Consider the following 20,619-nt stretch of genomic DNA (forward strand, 5'->3'; position numbering starts at 1 on the left):
CCTGTTTCCATTCGGGGAAGCCCAGTCTCCCCAATCCTAACCCTATCCTGGGTTTTAACCCTAATTTCCGTTTGGGAATCAAACATCCCCCGTCCAAACAGTGTTCTAAAAGACAGGAGGCAACCCTTGGTGAAGCCCCACTCACTCTATTTCAACATGCTTGGCTTTTCAGAGGCCCTGGTTCACTCCTGGGAAGCCAAGTCTCCACAACCCTAACCCTACCTGGAGTCTTAAACTTAATGTTCTTGTGCGACTGTAACAAACGCCCACCCACAGGTTGACAGTAGGCACACCACTCCTTTGGCCCTGTCAGTCTGTTTCACCATGCTTGGCATCAGCAACACCCTGTTTCCCTTCTGGGAAGCCAAGTCTCCCGACCCCTAACCCTCACTTGGGTCTTAACCCAAATTTCCTCTATGGAATGAAACATGTCCCTGTCCATAGGGTGTATTAACAGGCAGTATGTTATCCTCCTGATGGCCTACTCAGTCTGTTTTACGAATCTTGGCTTCACCAAGACCCTGGTTCCATCCGGGGAAACAAGTCTCCCCAACCCTAACCCTAATTTGAGTCTCAGGCCTAATTTCCTTTTTGGACTGAAACATACCGCCGTCCACAGAGTGTACCAAATGTCAGTATGGAAGACATCTTGATGTCCTACTCAGTCTGATTCAGCAAGTTAGGCTTCACCAAGGACCCGTTTCCAACCTGGGAAGCCACATCTCCCCAACCCTAACCCTAACTTGAGACTTAACCTGATTTTCTTGTGCGAATGTAACAAACCCCCATCCTCATGTTGTACTGAAAGACAGTAGGCACACAATTCCTTTGGCCCTCTCAGTCTGTTTCACCATGCTTGGCTTCAGCAACACCCTGTTTCCATTCTGGGAAGCCATGTCTCCTGACCGCTAACCCTAACTTGGGTCTTAACCCTAATTTTTTCTTCCGACTGAAACATTTCCCTGTCCACATGGTGTACTAACTGGCAGTATGTTATACTCCTGATGGCCTACTCAGTCTGTTTTACCAATCTAGGCTTCACCAAAACCCTGGTTACATCCTGGGAAGCCAAGTCTCCCCAACCCTAACCCTAATTTGAGTCTCAGGCCTAATTTCCTTTTTGGACTGAAACATAACGCCGTCCACAGAGTGTACCAAATGTCAGTATGGAAGACATCTTGATGTCCCACTCAGTCTGATTCAGCAAGCTAGGTTTCACCAAGGACGCGTTTCCAACCTGGAAAGCCACATCTCCCCAACCCTAACCCTAACTTGACACTTAACCTGATTTTCTTGTGCAAATGTAACAAACCCCCATCCTCATGTTGTACTAAAAGACAGTAGGCACACAATTCCGTTGGCCCTCTCAGTCTGTTTCACCATGCTTGGCTTCAGCAACACCCTGTTTCCCTTCTGGGAAGCCATGTCTCCTGACCGCTAACCCTAACTTGGGTCTTAACCCTAATTTTTTCCTTGGACTGAAACATTTCCCTGTCCACATGGTGTACTAACTGGCAGTATGTTATACTCCTGATGGCCTACTCAGTCTGTTTTACCAATCTAGGCTTCACCAAAACACTGGTTACATCCTGGGAAGCCAAGTCTCCCCAACCCTAACCCTAATTTGAGTCTCAGGCCCAATTTCCTTTTTGGACTGAAACATAATGCCGTCCACAGAGTGTACCAAATGTCAGTATGGAAGACATCTTGATGTCCCTCTCAGTCTGATTCAGCATGTTAGGCTTCACCAAGGACCCGTTTCCAACCTGGGAAGCCACATCTCCCCATCGCTAGCCCTAACATGAGATTTTACCCTAATTTTCTTGTGCAAATGTAACAAACCCCCATCCTCATGTTCTACTAAAAGACAGTAGGCACACAATTCCTTTGGCCCTCTCAGTCTGTTTCACCATGCTTGGCTTCACCAACACCCTGTTTCCCTTCTGGGAAGCCATGTCTCCTGACCGCTAACCCTAACTTGGGTCTTAACCCTAATTTTTTCTTTGGACTGAAACAGTTCCCTGTCCACATGGTGTACTAACTGGCAGTATGTTATACTCCTGATGACCTACTCAGTCTGTTTTACCAATCTAGGCTTCACCAAAACCCTGGTTACATCCTGGGAAGCCAATTCTCCCCAACCCTAACCCTAATTTGAGTCTTAGCCCTAATTTCCTTTTTGGACTGAAACATACCGCCGTCCACCGAGTGTACCAAATGTCAGTATGGAAGACATCTTGATGTCCCACTCAGTCTGATTCAGCAAGCTAGGCTTCACCAAGGACCCGTTTCCAACCTGGGAAGCCACATCTCCCCAACCCTAACCCTCACTTGAGACTTAACCTGATTTTCTTGTGCAAATGTAACAAACCCCCATCCTCATGTTGTACTAAAAGACAGTAGGCACACGATTCCTTTGGCCCTCTCAGTCTGTTTCACCATGCTTGGCTTCAGCAACACCGTGATTCCATTCTGGGAAGCCATATCTCCTGACCGCTAACCCTAACTTGGGTCTTAACCCTAATTTTTTCTTCCGACTGAAACATTTCCCTGTCCACATGGTGTACTAACTGGCAGTATGTTATACTCCTGATGGCCTACTCAGTCTGTTTTACCAATCTAGGCTTCACCAAAACCCTGGTTACATCCTGGGAAGCCAAGTCTCCCCAACCCTAACCCTAATTTGAGTCTCAGGCCTCGTTTCCTTTTTGGACTGAAACATACCGCCGTCCACAGAGTGTACCAAATGTCAGTATGGAAGGCATCTTGTTGTCCCACTCAGTCTGATTCACCAAGCTAGGCTTCACCAAGAACCCATTTCCAACCTGGGAAGTCCAGTCTCCCAAACCCTAACCCCAATGTCGGTTTTAACCCTCATTTCCTTTTGGGAATGAAACATCCCCCCCATCCACACGGTGTTCTAGAAGACAGGAGGCAACCCTTCGTGAAGGCCCACTCATTCTGTTTCAACATCCTTGGCTTTTCCGAGGCCATGGTTCACTCCTGGGAAGGCAAGTCTCCCCAACCCTAACCCTAACTTGGATCTTAATCCTAATTTCCTCTTGGGACTGAAACATGTCCCTGTCCACACTGTGTACTAACAGGCAGTATGTTATCCTCCTGATGGCCTACTCAGTCTGTTTTACCAATCGAGGCTTCACCAAGACCCTGGTTCCATCCTGGGAAACCAATTCTCCCCAACCCTAACCCTAATTTGAGTCTTAGCCCTTTTTTCCTTTTTGGACTGAAACATACCGCCGTCCACAGAGTGTACCAAATGTCAGTATGGAAGCCATCTTGATGGCGACTCAGTCTGATTCACCAAGCTAGGCTTCACCAAGAACTCGTTTTCTACCTGGCAAGCCACATCTGCCCATCCCTAGCCCTAACATGAGATTTTACCCCAATTTTCTTGTGCAACTGTAACAAACCGCCGTCCATGCTTTGTAGTAAAAGAAAGAAGGCACCCCGTTCTGATGGCCCACTCAGTCTGTTTTAGCAAGCTTGCCTTCACCAAAGCCCTGTTTCCATTCGGGGAAGCCCAGTCTCCCCAATCCTAACCCTAACCTGGGTTTTAACCCTAATTTCCGTTTGGGAATCAAACATCCCCCGTCCAAACAGTGTTCTAAAAGACAGGAGGCAACCCTTGGTGAAGCCCCACTCACTCTATTTCAACATGCTTGGCTTTTCAGAGGCCCTGGTTCACTCCTGGGAAGCCAAGTCTCCACAACCCTAACCCTACCTGGAGTCTTAAACTTAATGTTCTTGTGCGACTGTAACAAACCCCCATCCTCATGTTGTACTGAAAGACAGTAGGCACACAATTCCTTTGGCCCTGTCAGTCTGTTTCACCATGCTTGGCATCAGCAACACCCTGTTTCCCTTCTGGGAAGCCAAGTCTCCCGACCCCTAACCCTCACTTGGGTCTTAACCCAAATTTCCTCTATGGAATGAAACATGTCCCTGTCCATAGGGTGTATTAACAGGCAGTATGTTATCCTCCTGATGGCCTACTCAGTCTGTTTTACCAATCTAGGCTTCACCAAGACCCTGGTTCCATCCGGGGAAACAAGTCTCCCCAACCCTAACCCTAATTTGAGTCTCAGGCCTAATTTCCTTTTTGGACTGAAACATACCGCCGTCCACAGAGTGTACCAAATGTCAGTATGGAAGACATCTTGATGTCCCACTCAGTCTGATTCAGCAAGTTAGGCTTCACCAAGGACCCGTTTCCAACCTGGGAAGCCACATCTCCCCAACCCTAACCCTCACTTGAGACTTAACCTGATTTTCTTGTGCAAATGTAACAAACCCCCATCCTCATGTTGTACTAAAAGACAGTAGGCACATGATTCCTTTGGCCCTCTCAGTCTGTTTCACCATGCTTGGCTTCAGCAACACCGTGTTTCCATTCTGGGAAGCCATATCTCCTGACCGCTAACCCTAACTTGGGTCTTAACCCTAATTTTTTCTTCCGACTGAAACATTTCCCTGTCCACATGGTGTACTAACTGGCAGTATGTTATCCTCCTGATGGCCTACTCAGTCTGTTTTACCAATCTAGGCTTCACCAAAACCCTGGTTACATCCTGGGAAGCCAAGTCTCCCCAACCCTAACCCTAATTTGAGTCTCAGGCCTCGTTTCCTTTTTGGACTGAAACATACCGCCGTCCACAGAGTGTACCAAATGTCAGTATGGAAGGCATCTTGTTGTCCCACTCAGTCTGATTCACCAAGCTAGGCTTCACCAAGAACCCATTTCCAACCTGGGAAGTCCAGTCTCCCAAACCCTAACCCCAATGTCGGTTTTAACCCTCATTTCCTTTTGGGAATGAAACATCCCCCCCATCCACACGGTGTTCTAGAAGACAGGAGGCAACCCTTCGTGAAGGCCCACTCATTCTGTTTCAACATCCTTGGCTTTTCCGAGGCCATAGTTCACTCCTGGGAAGGCAAGTCTCCCCAACCCTAACCCTAACTTGGATCTTAACCCTAATTTCCTCTTGGGACTGAAACATGTCCCTGTCCACACTGTGTACTAACAGGCAGTATGTTATCCTCCTGATGGCCTACTCAGTCTGTTTTACCAATCGAGGCTTCACCAAGACCCTGGTTCCATCCTGGGAAACCAATTCTCCCCAACCCTAACCCTAATTTGAGTCTTAGCCCTTTTTTCCTTTTTGGACTGAAACATACCGCCGTCCACAGAGTGTACCAAATGTCAGTATGGAAGCCATCTTGATGGCGACTCAGTCTGATTCACCAAGCTAGGCTTCACCAAGAACTCGTTTTCTACCTGGCAAGCCACATCTGCCCATCCCTAGCCCTAACATGAGATTTTACCCCAATTTTCTTGTGCAACTGTAACAAACCGCCGTCCATGCTTTGTAGTAAAAGAAAGAAGGCACCCCGTTCTGATGGCCCACTCAGTCTGTTTTAGCAAGCTTGCCTTCACCAAAGCCCTGTTTCCATTCGGGGAAGCCCAGTCTCCCCAATCCTAACCCTAACCTGGGTTTTAACCCTAATTTCCGTTTGGGAATCAAACATCCCCCGTCCAAACAGTGTTCTAAAAGACAGGAGGCAACCCTTGGTGAAGCCCCACTCACTCTATTTCAACATGCTTGGCTTTTCAGAGGCCCTGGTTCACTCCTGGGAAGCCAAGTCTCCACAACCCTAACCCTACCTGGAGTCTTAAACTTAATGTTCTTGTGCGACTGTAACAAACGCCCACCCACAGGTTGACAGTAGGCACACCACTCCTTTGGCCCTGTCAGTCTGTTTCACCATGCTTGGCATCAGCAACACCCTGTTTCCCTTCTGGGAAGCCAAGTCTCCCGACCCCTAACCCTCACTTGGGTCTTAACCCAAATTTCCTCTATGGAATGAAACATGTCCCTGTCCATAGGGTGTATTAACAGGCAGTATGTTATCCTCCTGATGGCCTACTCAGTCTGTTTTACCAATCTATGCTTCACCAAGACCCTGGTTCCATCCGGGGAAACAAGTCTCCCCAACCCTAACCCTAATTTGAGTCTCAGGCCTAATTTCCTTTTTGGACTGAAACATACCGCCGTCCACAGAGTGTACCAAATGTCAGTATGGAAGACATCTTGATGTCCCACTCAGTCTGATTCAGCAAGTTAGGCTTCACCAAGGACCCGTTTCCAACCTGGGAAGCCACATCTCCCCAACCCTAACCCTAACTTGAGACTTAACCTGATTTTCTTGTGCGAATGTAACAAACCCCCATCCTCATGTTGTACTGAAAGACAGTAGGCACACAATTCCTTTGGCCCTCTCAGTCTGTTTCACCATGCTTGGCTTCAGCAACACCCTGTTTCCATTCTGGGAAGCCATGTCTCCTGACCGCTAACCCTAACTTGGGTCTTAACCCTAATTTTTTCTTCCGACTGAAACATTTCCCTGTCCACATGGTGTACTAACTGGCAGTATGTTATACTCCTGATGGCCTACTCAGTCTGTTTTACCAATCTAGGCTTCACCAAAACCCTGGTTACATCCTGGGAAGCCAAGTCTCCCCAACCCTAACCCTAATTTGAGTCTCAACCCTCATTTTCTTTTTGGACTGAAACATACCGCCGTCCACAGAGTGTATCAAATGTCAGTATGGAAGACATCTTGATGTCCCACTCAGTCTGATTCAGCAAGTTAGGCTTCACCAAGGACCCGTTTCCAACCTGGGAAGCCACATCTCCCCAACCCTAACCCTAACTTCTGACTTAACCCTGATTTTCTTGTGCAAATGTAACAAACCCCCATCCTCATGTTGTACTAAAAGACAGTAGGCATACAATTCCTTTGGCCCTCTCAGTCTGTTTCACCATGCTTGGCTTCAGCAACACCCTGTTTCCATTCTGGGAAGCCATGTCTCCTGACCGCTAACCCTAACTTGGGTCTTAACCCTAATTTTTTCTTTGGACTGAAATATTTCCCTGTCCACATGGTGTACTAACTGGCAGTATGTTATCCTCCTAATGGCCTACTCAGTCTGTTTTAGCAATCTAGGCTTCACCAAGACCCTGGTTACATCCTGGGAAGCCAAGTCTCCCCAACCCTAACCCTAATTTGAGTCTCAGGCCAAATTTCCTTTTTGGACTGAAACATACCGCCGTCCACAGAGTGTACCAAATGTCAGTATGGAAGCCATCTTGATGTCCCACTCAGTCTGATTCAGCAAGCTAGGCTTCACCAAGGATGCGTTTCCAACCTGGGAAGCCACATCTCCCCAACCCTAACCCTAATTTGAGTCTTAGCCCTTTTTTCCTTTTTGGACTGAAACATACCGCCGTCCACAGAGTGTACCAAATGTCAGTATGGAAGCCATCTTGATGGCGACTCAGTCTGATTCACCAAGCTAGGCTTCACCAAGAACTCGTTTTCTACCTGGCAAGCCACATCTGCCCATCCCTAGCCCTAACATGAGATTTTACCCCAATTTTCTTGTGCAACTGTAACAAACCGCCGTCCATGCTTTGTAGTAAAAGAAAGAAGGCACCCCGTTCTGATGGCCCACTCAGTCTGTTTTAGCAAGCTTGCCTTCACCAAAGCCCTGTTTCCATTCGGGGAAGCCCAGTCTCCCCAATCCTAACCCTAACCTGGGTTTTAACCCTAATTTCCGTTTGGGAATCAAACATCCCCCGTCCAAACAGTGTTCTAAAAGACAGGAGGCAACCCTTGGTGAAGCCCCACTCACTCTATTTCAACATGCTTGGCTTTTCAGAGGCCCTGGTTCACTCCTGGGAAGCCAAGTCTCCACAACCCTAACCCTACCTGGAGTCTTAAACTTAATGTTCTTGTGCGACTGTAACAAACGCCCACCCACAGGTTGACAGTAGGCACACCACTCCTTTGGCCCTGTCAGTCTGTTTCACCATGCTTGGCATCAGCAACACCCTGTTTCCCTTCTGGGAAGCCAAGTCTCCCGACCCCTAACCCTCACTTGGGTCTTAACCCAAATTTCCTCTATGGAATGAAACATGTCCCTGTCCATAGGGTGTATTAACAGGCAGTATGTTATCCTCCTGATGGCCTACTCAGTCTGTTTTACGAATCTTGGCTTCACCAAGACCCTGGTTCCATCCGGGGAAACAAGTCTCCCCAACCCTAACCCTAATTTGAGTCTCAGGCCTAATTTCCTTTTTGGACTGAAACATACCGCCGTCCACAGAGTGTACCAAATGTCAGTATGGAAGACATCTTGATGTCCCACTCAGTCTGATTCAGCAAGTTAGGCTTCACCAAGGACCCGTTTCCAACCTGGGAAGCCACATCTCCCCAACCCTAACCCTAACTTGAGACTTAACCTGATTTCTTGTGCGAATGTAAAAAACCCCCATCCTCATGTTGTACTGAAAGACAGTAGGCACACAATTCCTTTGGCCCTCTCAGTCTGTTTCACCATGCTTGGCTTCAGCAACACCCTGTTTCCATTCTGGGAAGCCATGTCTCCTGACCGCTAACCCTAACTTGGGTCTTTACCCTAATTTTTTCTTCCGACTGAAACATTTCCCTGTCCACATGGTGTACTAACTGGCAGTATGTTATACTCCTGATGGCCTACTCAGTCTGTTTTACCAATCTAGGCTTCACCAAAACCCTGGTTACATCCTGGGAAGCCAAGTCTCCCCAACCCTAACCCTAATTTGAGTCTCAACCCTCATTTTCTTTTTGGACTGAAACATACCGCCGTCCACAGAGTGTATCAAATGTCAGTATGGAAGACATCTTGATGTCCCACTCAGTCTGATTCAGCAAGTTAGGCTTCACCAAGGACCCGTTTCCAACCTGGGAAGCCACATCTCCCCAACCCTAACCCTAACTTCTGACTTAACCCTGATTTTCTTGTGCAAATGTAACAAACCCCCATCCTCATGTTGTACTAAAAGACAGTAGGCATACAATTCCTTTGGCCCTCTCAGTCTGTTTCACCATGCTTGGCTTCAGCAACACCCTGTTTCCATTCTGGGAAGCCATGTCTCCTGACCGCTAACCCTAACTTGGGTCTTAACCCTAATTTTTTCTTTGGACTGAAACATTTCCCTGTCCACATGGTGTACTAACTGGCAGTATGTTATCCTCCTGATGGCCTACTCAGTCTGTTTTAGCAATCTAGGCTTCACCAAGACCCTGGTTACATCCTGGGAAGCCAAGTCTCCCCAACCCTAACCCTAATTTGAGTCTCAGGCCAAATTTCCTTTTTGGACTGAAACATACCGCCGTCCACAGAGTGTACCAAATGTCAGTATGGAAGCCATCTTGATGTCCCACTCAGTCTGATTCAGCAAGCTAGGCTTCACCAAGGATGCGTTTCCAACCTGGGAAGCCACATCTCCCCAACCCTAACCCTCACTTGAGACTTAACCTGATTTTCTTGTGCGAATGTAACAAACCCCCATCCTCATGTTGTACTGAAAGACAGTAGGCACACAATTCCTTTGGCCCTCTCAGTCTGTTTCACCATGCTTGGCTTCAGCAACACCCTGTTTCCCTTCTGGGAAGCCATGTCTCCTGACCGCTAACCCTAACTTGGGTTTTAACCCTAATTTTTTCCTTGGACTGAAACATTTCCCTGTCCACATGGTGTACTAACTGGCAGTATGTTATCCTCCTGATGGCCTACTCAGTCTGTTTTACCAATCTAGGCTTCACCAAAACCCTGGTTACATCCTGGGAAGCCAAGTCTCCCCAACCCTAACCCTAATTTGAGTCTCAGGCCTAATTTCCTTTTTGGACTGAAACATACCGCCGTCCACAGAGTGTACCAAATGTCAGTATGGAAGACATCTTGATGGCGACTCAGTCTGATTCACCAAGCTAGGCTTCACCAAGAACTCGTTTTCTACCTGGCAAGCCACATCTGCCCATCCCTAGCCCTAACATGAGATTTTACCCCAATTTTCTTGTGCAACTGTAACAAACCGCCGTCCATGCTTTGTAGTAAAAGAAAGAAGGCACCCCGTTCTGATGGCCCACTCAGTCTGTTTTAGCAAGCTTGCCTTCACCAAAGCCCTGTTTCCATTCGGGGAAGCCCAGTCTCCCCAATCCTAACCCTAACCTGGGTTTTAACCCTAATTTCCGTTTGGGAATCAAACATCCCCCGTCCAAACAGTGTTCTAAAAGACAGGAGGCAACCCTTGGTGAAGCCCCACTCACTCTATTTCAACATGCTTGGCTTTTCAGAGGCCCTGGTTCACTCCTGGGAAGCCAAGTCTCCACAACCCTAACCCTACCTGGAGTCTTAAACTTAATGTTCTTGTGCGACTGTAACAAACGCCCACCCACAGGTTGACAGTAGGCACACCACTCCTTTGGCCCTGTCAGTCTGTTTCACCATGCTTGGCATCAGCAACACCCTGTTTCCCTTCTGGGAAGCCAAGTCTCCCGACCCCTAACCCTCACTTGGGTCTTAACCCAAATTTCCTCTATGGAATGAAACATGTCCCTGTCCATAGGGTGTATTAACAGGCAGTATGTTATCCTCCTGATGGCCTACTCAGTCTGTTTTACCAATCTATGCTTCACCAAGACCCTGGTTCCATCCGGGGAAACAAGTCTCCCCAACCCTAACCCTAATTTGAGTCTCAGGCCTAATTTCCTTTTTGGACTGAAACATACCGCCGTCCACAGAGTGTACCAAATGTCAGTATGGAAGACATCTTGATGTCCCACTCAGTCTGATTCAGCAAGTTAGGCTTCACCAAGGACCCGTTTCCAACCTGGGAAGCCACATCTCCCCAACCCTAACCCTAACTTGAGACTTAACCTGATTTTCTTGTGCGAATGTAACAAACCCCCATCCTCATGTTGTACTGAAAGACAGTAGGCACACAATTCCTTTGGCCCTCTCAGTCTGTTTCACCATGCTTGGCTTCAGCAACACCCTGTTTCCATTCTGGGAAGCCATGTCTCCTGACCGCTAACCCTAACTTGGGTCTTAACCCTAATTTTTTCTTCCGACTGAAACATTTCCCTGTCCACATGGTGTACTAACTGGCAGTATGTTATACTCCTGATGGCCTACTCAGTCTGTTTTACCAATCTAGGCTTCACCAAAACCCTGGTTACATCCTGGGAAGCCAAGTCTCCCCAACCCTAACCCTAATTTGAGTCTCAACCCTCATTTTCTTTTTGGACTGAAACATACCGCCGTCCACAGAGTGTATCAAATGTCAGTATGGAAGACATCTTGATGTCCCACTCAGTCTGATTCAGCAAGTTAGGCTTCACCAAGGACCCGTTTCCAACCTGGGAAGCCACATCTCCCCAACCCTAACCCTAACTTCTGACTTAACCCTGATTTTCTTGTGCAAATGTAACAAACCCCCATCCTCATGTTGTACTAAAAGACAGTAGGCATACAATTCCTTTGGCCCTCTCAGTCTGTTTCACCATGCTTGGCTTCAGCAACACCCTGTTTCCATTCTGGGAAGCCATGTCTCCTGACCGCTAACCCTAACTTGGGTCTTAACCCTAATTTTTTCTTTGGACTGAAATATTTCCCTGTCCACATGGTGTACTAACTGGCAGTATGTTATCCTCCTGATGGCCTACTCAGTCTGTTTTAGCAATCTAGGCTTCACCAAGACCCTGGTTACATCCTGGGAAGCCAAGTCTCCCCAACCCTAACCCTAATTTGAGTCTCAGGCCAAATTTCCTTTTTGGACTGAAACATACCGCCGTCCACAGAGTGTACCAAATGTCAGTATGGAAGCCATCTTGATGTCCCACTCAGTCTGATTCAGCAAGCTAGGCTTCACCAAGGATGCGTTTCCAACCTGGGAAGCCACATCTCCCCAACCCTAACCCTAATTTGAGTCTTAGCCCTTTTTTCCTTTTTGGACTGAAACATACCGCCGTCCACAGAGTGTACCAAATGTCAGTATGGAAGCCATCTTGATGGCGACTCAGTCTGATTCACCAAGCTAGGCTTCACCAAGAACTCGTTTTCTACCTGGCAAGCCACATCTGCCCATCCCTAGCCCTAACATGAGATTTTACCCCAATTTTCTTGTGCAACTGTAACAAACCGCCGTCCATGCTTTGTAGTAAAAGAAAGAAGGCACCCCGTTCTGATGGCCCACTCAGTCTGTTTTAGCAAGCTTGCCTTCACCAAAGCCCTGTTTCCATTCGGGGAAGCCCAGTCTCCCCAATCCTAACCCTAACCTGGGTTTTAACCCTAATTTCCGTTTGGGAATCAAACATCCCCCGTCCAAACAGTGTTCTAAAAGACAGGAGGCAACCCTTGGTGAAGCCCCACTCACTCTATTTCAACATGCTTGGCTTTTCAGAGGCCCTGGTTCACTCCTGGGAAGCCAAGTCTCCACAACCCTAACCCTACCTGGAGTCTTAAACTTAATGTTCTTGTGCGACTGTAACAAACGCCCACCCACAGGTTGACAGTAGGCACACCACTCCTTTGGCCCTGTCAGTCTGTTTCACCATGCTTGGCATCAGCAACACCCTGTTTCCCTTCTGGGAAGCCAAGTCTCCCGACCCCTAACCCTCACTTGGGTCTTAACCCAAATTTCCTCTATGGAATGAAACATGTCCCTGTCCATAGGGTGTATTAACAGGCAGTATGTTATCCTCCTGATGGCCTACTCAGTCTGTTTTACGAATCTTGGCTTCACCAAGACCCTGGTTCCATCCGGGGAAACAAGTCTCCCCAACCCTAACCCTAATTTGAGTCTCAGGCCTAATTTCCTTTTTGGACTGAAACATACCGCCGTCCACAGAGTGTACCAAATGTCAGTATGGAAGACATCTTGATGTCCCACTCAGTCTGATTCAGCAAGTTAGGCTTCACCAAGGACCCGTTTCCAACCTGGGAAGCCACATCTCCCCAACCCTAACCCTAACTTGAGACTTAACCTGATTTCTTGTGCGAATGTAAAAAACCCCCATCCTCATGTTGTACTGAAAGACAGTAGGCACACAATTCCTTTGGCCCTCTCAGTCTGTTTCACCATGCTTGGCTTCAGCAACACCCTGTTTCCATTCTGGGAAGCCATGTCTCCTGACCGCTAACCCTAACTTGGGTCTTTACCCTAATTTTTTCTTCCGACTGAAACATTTCCCTGTCCACATGGTGTACTAACTGGCAGTATGTTATACTCCTGATGGCCTACTCAGTCTGTTTTACCAATCTAGGCTTCACCAAAACCCTGGTTACATCCTGGGAAGCCAAGTCTCCCCAACCCTAACCCTAATTTGAGTCTCAACCCTCATTTTCTTTTTGGACTGAAACATACCGCCGTCCACAGAGTGTATCAAATGTCAGTATGGAAGACATCTTGATGTCCCACTCAGTCTGATTCAGCAAGTTAGGCTTCACCAAGGACCCGTTTCCAACCTGGGAAGCCACATCTCCCCAACCCTAACCCTAACTTCTGACTTAACCCTGATTTTCTTGTGCAAATGTAACAAACCCCCATCCTCATGTTGTACTAAAAGACAGTAGGCATACAATTCCTTTGGCCCTCTCAGTCTGTTTCACCATGCTTGGCTTCAGCAACACCCTGTTTCCATTCTGGGAAGCCATGTCTCCTGACCGCTAACCCTAACTTGGGTCTTAACCCTAATTTTTTCTTTGGACTGAAACATTTCCCTGTCCAAATGGTGTACTAACTGGCAGTATGTTATCCTCCTGATGGCCTACTCAGTCTGTTTTAGCAATCTAGGCTTCACCAAGACCCTGGTTACATCCTGGGAAGCCAAGTCTCCCCAACCCTAACCCTAATTTGAGTCTCAGGCCAAATTTCCTTTTTGGACTGAAACATACCGCCGTCCACAGAGTGTACCAAATGTCAGTATGGAAGCCATCTTGATGTCCCACTCAGTCTGATTCAGCAAGCTAGGCTTCACCAAGGATGCGTTTCCAACCTGGGAAGCCACATCTCCCCAACCCTAACCCTCACTTGAGACTTAACCTGATTTTCTTGTGCGAATGTAACAAACCCCCATCCTCATGTTGTACTGAAAGACAGTAGGCACACAATTCCTTTGGCCCTCTCAGTCTGTTTCACCATGCTTGGCTTCAGCAACACCCTGTTTCCCTTCTGGGAAGCCATGTCTCCTGACCGCTAACCCTAACTTGGGTTTTAACCCTAATTTTTTCCTTGGACTGAAACATTTCCCTGTCCACATGGTGTACTAACTGGCAGTATGTTATCCTCCTGATGGCCTACTCAGTCTGTTTTACCAATCTAGGCTTCACCAAAACCCTGGTTACATCCTGGGAAGCCAAGTCTCCCCAACCCTAACCCTAATTTGAGTCTCAGGCCTAATTTCCTTTTTGGACTGAAACATACCGCCGTCCACAGAGTGTACCAAATGTCAGTATGGAAGACATCTTGATGTCCCACTCAGTCTGATTCAGCAAGCTAGGCTTCACCAAGGACGCGTTTCCAACCTGGAAAGCCACATCTCCCCAACCCTAACCCTCACTTGAGACTTAACCTGATTTTCTTGTGCGAATGTAACAAACCCCCATCCTCATGTTGTACTGAAAGACAGTAGGCACACAATTCCTTTGGCCCTCTCAGTCTGTTTCACCATGCTTGGCTTCAGCAACACCCTGTTTCCATTCTGGGAAGCCATGTCTCCTGACCGCTAACCCTAACTTGGGTCTTAACCCTAATTTTTTCTTTGGACTGAAACATTTCCCTGTCCACATGGTGTACTAACTGGCAGTATGTTATCCTCCTGATGGCCTACTCAGTCTGTTTTACCAATCTAGGCTTCACCAAAACCCTGGTTACATCCTGGGAAGCCAAGTCTCCCCAACCCTAACCCTAATTTGAGTCTCAACCCTCATTTTCTTTTTGGACTGAAACATACCGCCGTCCACAGAGTGTATCTAATGTCAGTATGGAAGACATCTTGATGTCCCACTCAGTCTGATTCAGCAACTTAGGCTTCACCAAGGACCCGTTTCCAACCTGGGAAGCCACATCTCCCCAACCCTAACCCTAACTTCTGACTTAACCCTGATTTTCTTGTGCAAATGTAACAAACCCCCATCCTCATGTTGTACTAAAAGACAGTAGGCATACAATTCCTTTGGCCCTCTCAGTCTGTTTCACCATGCTTGGCTTCAGCAACACCCTGTTTCCATTCTGGGAAGCCATGTCTCCTGACCGCTAACCCTAACTTGGGTCTTAACCTTAATTTTTTCTTTGGACTGAAACATTTCCCTGTCCACATGGTGTACTAACTGGCAGTATGTTATCCTCCTGATGGCCTACTCAGTCTGTTTTAGCAATCTAGGCTTCACCAAGACCCTGGTTACATCCTGGGAAGCCAAGTCTCCCCAACCCTAACCCTAATTTGAGTCTCAGGCCAAATTTCCTTTTTGGACTGAAACATACCGCCATCCACAGAGTGTACCAAATGTCAGTATGGAAGCCATCTTGATGTCCCACTCAGTCTGATTCAGCAAGCTAGGCTTCACCAAGGATGCGTTTCCAACCTGGGAAGCCACATCTCCCCAACCCTAACCCTCACTTGAGACTTAACCTGATTTTCTTGTGCGAATGTAACAAACCCCCATCCTCATGTTGTACTGAAAGACAGTAGGCACACAATTCCTTTGGCCCTCTCAGTCTGTTTCACCATGCTTGGCTTCAGCAACACCCTGTTTCCCTTCTGGGAAGCCATGTCTCCTGACCGCTAACCCTAACTTGGGTTTTAACCCTAATTTTTTCCTTGGACTGAAACATTTCCCTGTCCACATGGTGTACTAACTGGCAGTATGTTATCCTCCTGATGGCCTACTCAGTCTGTTTTACCAATCTAGGCTTCACCAAAACCCTGGTTACATCCTGGGAAGCCAAGTCTCCCCAACCCTAACCCTAATTTGAGTCTCAGGCCTAATTTCCTTTTTGGACTGAAACATACCGCCGTCCACAGAGTGTACCAAATGTCAGTATGGAAGACATCTTGATGTCCCTCTCAGTCTGATTCAGCAAGCTAGGCTTCACCAAGGACGCGTTTCCAACCTGGAAAGCCACATCTCCCCAACCCTAACCCTCACTTGAGACTTAACCTGATTTTCTTGTGCGAATGTAACAAACGCCCACCCACAGGTTGACAGTAGGCACACCACTCCTTTGGCCCTGTCAGTCTGTTTCACCATGCTTGGCATCAGCAACACCCTGTTTCCCTTCTGGGAAGCCAAGTCTCCCGACCCCTAACCCTCACTTGGGTCTTAACCCAAATTTCCTCTATGGAATGAAACATGTCCCTGTCCATAGGGTGTATTAACAGGCAGTATGTTATCCTCCTGATGGCCTACTCAGTCTGTTTTACCAATCTATGCTTCACCAAGACCCTGGTTCCATCCGGGGAAACAAGTCTCCCCAACCCTAACCCTAATTTGAGTCTCAGGCCTAATTTCCTTTTTGGACTGAAACATACCGCCGTCCACAGAGTGTACCAAATGTCAGTATGGAAGACATCTTGATGTCCCACTCAGTCTGATTCAGCAAGTTAGGCTTCACCAAGGACCCGTTTCCAACCTGGGAAGCCACATCTCCCCAACCCTAACCCTAACTTGAGACTTAACCTGATTTTCTTGTGCGAATGTAACAAACCCCCATCCTCATGTTGTACTGAAAGACAGTAGGCACACAATTCCTTTGGCCCTCTCAGTCTGTTTCACCATGCTTGGCTTCAGCAACACCCTGTTTCCATTCTGGGAAGCCATGTCTCCTGACCGCTAACCCTAACTTGGGTCTTAACCCTAATTTTTTCTTCCGACTGAAACATTTCCCTGTCCACATGGTGTACTAACTGGCAGTATGTTATCCTCCTGATGGCCTACTCAGTCTGTTTTAGCAATCTAGGCTTCACCAAGACCCTGGTTACATCCTGGGAAGCCAAGTCTCCCCAACCCTAACCCTAATTTGAGTCTCAGGCCAAATTTCCTTTTTGGACTGAAACATACCGCCGTCCACAGAGTGTACCAAATGTCAGTATGGAAGCCATCTTGATGTCCCACTCAGTCTGATTCAGCAAGCTAGGCTTCACCAAGGATGCGTTTCCAACCTGGGAAGCCACATCTCCCCAACCCTAACCCTCACTTGAGACTTAACCTGATTTTCTTGTGCGAATGTAACAAACCCCCGTCCTCATGTTGTACTGAAAGACAGTAGGCACACAATTCCTTTGGCCCTCTCAGTCTGTTTCACCATGCTTGGCTTCAGCAACACCCTGTTTCCCTTCTGGGAAGCCATGTCTCCTGACCGCTAACCCTAACTTGGGTTTTAACCCTAATTTTTTCCTTGGACTGAAACATTTCCCTGTCCACATGGTGTACTAACTGGCAGTATGTTATCCTCCTGATGGCCTACTCAGTCTGTTTTACCAATCTAGGCTTCACCAAAACCCTGGTTACATCCTGGGAAGCCAAGTCTCCCCAACCCTAACCCTAATTTGAGTCTCAGGCCTAATTTCCTTTTTGGACTGAAACATACCGCCGTCCACAGAGTGTACCAAATGTCAGTATGGAAGACATCTTGATGTCCCTCTCAGTCTGATTCAGCAAGCTAGGCTTCACCAAGGACGCGTTTCCAACCTGGAAAGCCACATCTCCCCAACCCTAACCCTCACTTGAGACTTAACCTGATTTTCTTGTGCGAATGTAACAAACGCCCACCCACAGGTTGACAGTAGGCACACCACTCCTTTGGCCCTGTCAGTCTGTTTCACCATGCTTGGCATCAGCAACACCCTGTTTCCCTTCTGGGAAGCCAAGTCTCCCGACCCCTAACCCTCACTTGGGTCTTAACCCAAATTTCCTCTATGGAATGAAACATGTCCCTGTCCATAGGGTGTATTAACAGGCAGTATGTTATCCTCCTGATGGCCTACTCAGTCTGTTTTACCAATCTATGCTTCACCAAGACCCTGGTTCCATCCGGGGAAACAAGTCTCCCCAACCCTAACCCTAATTTGAGTCTCAGGCCTAATTTCCTTTTTGGACTGAAACATACCGCCGTCCACAGAGTGTACCAAATGTCAGTATGGAAGACATCTTGATGTCCCACTCAGTCTGATTCAGCAAGTTAGGCTTCACCAAGGACCCGTTTCCAACCTGGGAAGCCACATCTCCCCAACCCTAACCCTAACTTGAGACTTAACCTGATTTTCTTGTGCGAATGTAACAAACCCCCATCCTCATGTTGTACTGAAAGACAGTAGGCACACAATTCCTTTGGCCCTCTCAGTCTGTTTCACCATGCTTGGCTTCAGCAACACCCTGTTTCCATTCTGGGAAGCCATGTCTCCTGACCGCTAACCCTAACTTGGGTCTTAACCCTAATTTTTTCTTCCGACTGAAACATTTCCCTGTCCACATGGTGTACTAACTGGCAGTATGTTATACTCCTGATGGCCTACTCAGTCTGTTTTACCAATCTAGGCTTCACCAAAACCCTGGTTACATCCTGGGAAGCCAAGTCTCCCCAACCCTAACCCTAATTTGAGTCTCAACCCTCATTTTCTTTTTGGACTGAAACATACCGCCGTCCACAGAGTGTATCAAATGTCAGTATGGAAGACATCTTGATGTCCCACTCAGTCTGATTCAGCAAGTTAGGCTTCACCAAGGACCCGTTTCCAACCTGGGAAGCCACATCTCCCCAACCCTAACCCTAACTTCTGACTTAACCCTGATTTTCTTGTGCAAATGTAACAAACCCCCATCCTCATGTTGTACTAAAAGACAGTAGGCATACAATTCCTTTGGCCCTCTCAGTCTGTTTCACCATGCTTGGCTTCAGCAACACCCTGTTTCCATTCTGGGAAGCCATGTCTCCTGACCGCTAACCCTAACTTGGGTCTTAACCCTAATTTTTTCTTTGGACTGAAATATTTCCCTGTCCACATGGTGTACTAACTGGCAGTATGTTATCCTCCTGATGGCCTACTCAGTCTGTTTTAGCAATCTAGGCTTCACCAAGACCCTGGTTACATCCTGGGAAGCCAAGTCTCCCCAACCCTAACCCTAATTTGAGTCTCAGGCCAAATTTCCTTTTTGGACTGAAACATACCGCCGTCCACAGAGTGTACCAAATGTCAGTATGGAAGCCATCTTGATGTCCCACTCAGTCTGATTCAGCAAGCTAGGCTTCACCAAGGATGCGTTTCCAACCTGGGAAGCCACATCTCCCCAACCCTAACCCTAATTTGAGTCTTAGCCCTTTTTTCCTTTTTGGACTGAAACATACCGCCGTCCACAGAGTGTACCAAATGTCAGTATGGAAGCCATCTTGATGGCGACTCAGTCTGATTCACCAAGCTAGGCTTCACCAAGAACTCGTTTTCTACCTGGCAAGCCACATCTGCCCATCCCTAGCCCTAACATGAGATTTTACCCCAATTTTCTTGTGCAACTGTAACAAACCGCCGTCCATGCTTTGTAGTAAAAGAAAGAAGGCACCCCGTTCTGATGGCCCACTCAGTCTGTTTTAGCAAGCTTGCCTTCACCAAAGCCCTGTTTCCATTCGGGGAAGCCCAGTCTCCCCAATCCTAACCCTATCCTGGGTTTTAACCCTAATTTCCGTTTGGGAATCAAACATCCCCCGTCCAAACAGTGTTCTAAAAGACAGGAGGCAACCCTTGGTGAAGCCCCACTCACTCTATTTCAACATGCTTGGCTTTTCAGAGGCCCTGGTTCACTCCTGGGAAGCCAAGTCTCCACAACCCTAACCCTACCTGGAGTCTTAAACTTAATGTTCTTGTGCGACTGTAACAAACGCCCACCCACAGGTTGACAGTAGGCACACCACTCCTTTGGCCCTGTCAGTCTGTTTCACCATGCTTGGCATCAGCAACACCCTGTTTCCCTTCTGGGAAGCCAAGTCTCCCGACCCCTAACCCTCACTTGGGTCTTAACCCAAATTTCCTCTATGGAATGAAACATGTCCCTGTCCATAGGGTGTATTAACAGGCAGTATGTTATCCTCCTGATGGCCTACTCAGTCTGTTTTACGAATCTTGGCTTCACCAAGACCCTGGTTCCATCCGGGGAAACAAGTCTCCCCAACCCTAACCCTAATTTGAGTCTCAGGCCTAATTTCCTTTTTGGACTGAAACATACTGCCGTCCACAGAGTGTACCAAATGTCAGTATGGAAGACATCTTGATGTCCCACTCAGTCTGATTCAGCAAGTTAGGCTTCACCAAGGACCCGTTTCCAACCTGGGAAGCCACATCTCCCCAACCCTAACCCTAACTTGAGACTTAACCTGATTTCTTGTGCGAATGTAAAAAACCCCCATCCTCATGTTGTACTGAAAGACAGTAGGCACACAATTCCTTTGGCCCTCTCAGTCTGTTTCACCATGCTTGGCTTCAGCAACACCCTGTTTCCATTCTGGGAAGCCATGTCTCCTGACCGCTAACCCTAACTTGGGTCTTTACCCTAATTTTTTCTTCCGACTGAAACATTTCCCTGTCCACATGGTGTACTAACTGGCAGTATGTTATCCTCCTGATGGCCTACTCAGTCTGTTTTACCAATCTAGGCTTCACCAAAACCCTGGTTACATCCTGGGAAGCCAAGTCTCCCCAACCCTAACCCTAATTTGAGTCTCA

This window comes from Heloderma suspectum, chromosome 4 (genome assembly GCF_057233095.1).
Source record: "Heloderma suspectum isolate Gila_16-S chromosome 4, 16-S_ref, whole genome shotgun sequence".
Taxonomy (NCBI): domain Eukaryota; kingdom Metazoa; phylum Chordata; class Lepidosauria; order Squamata; family Helodermatidae; genus Heloderma; species Heloderma suspectum.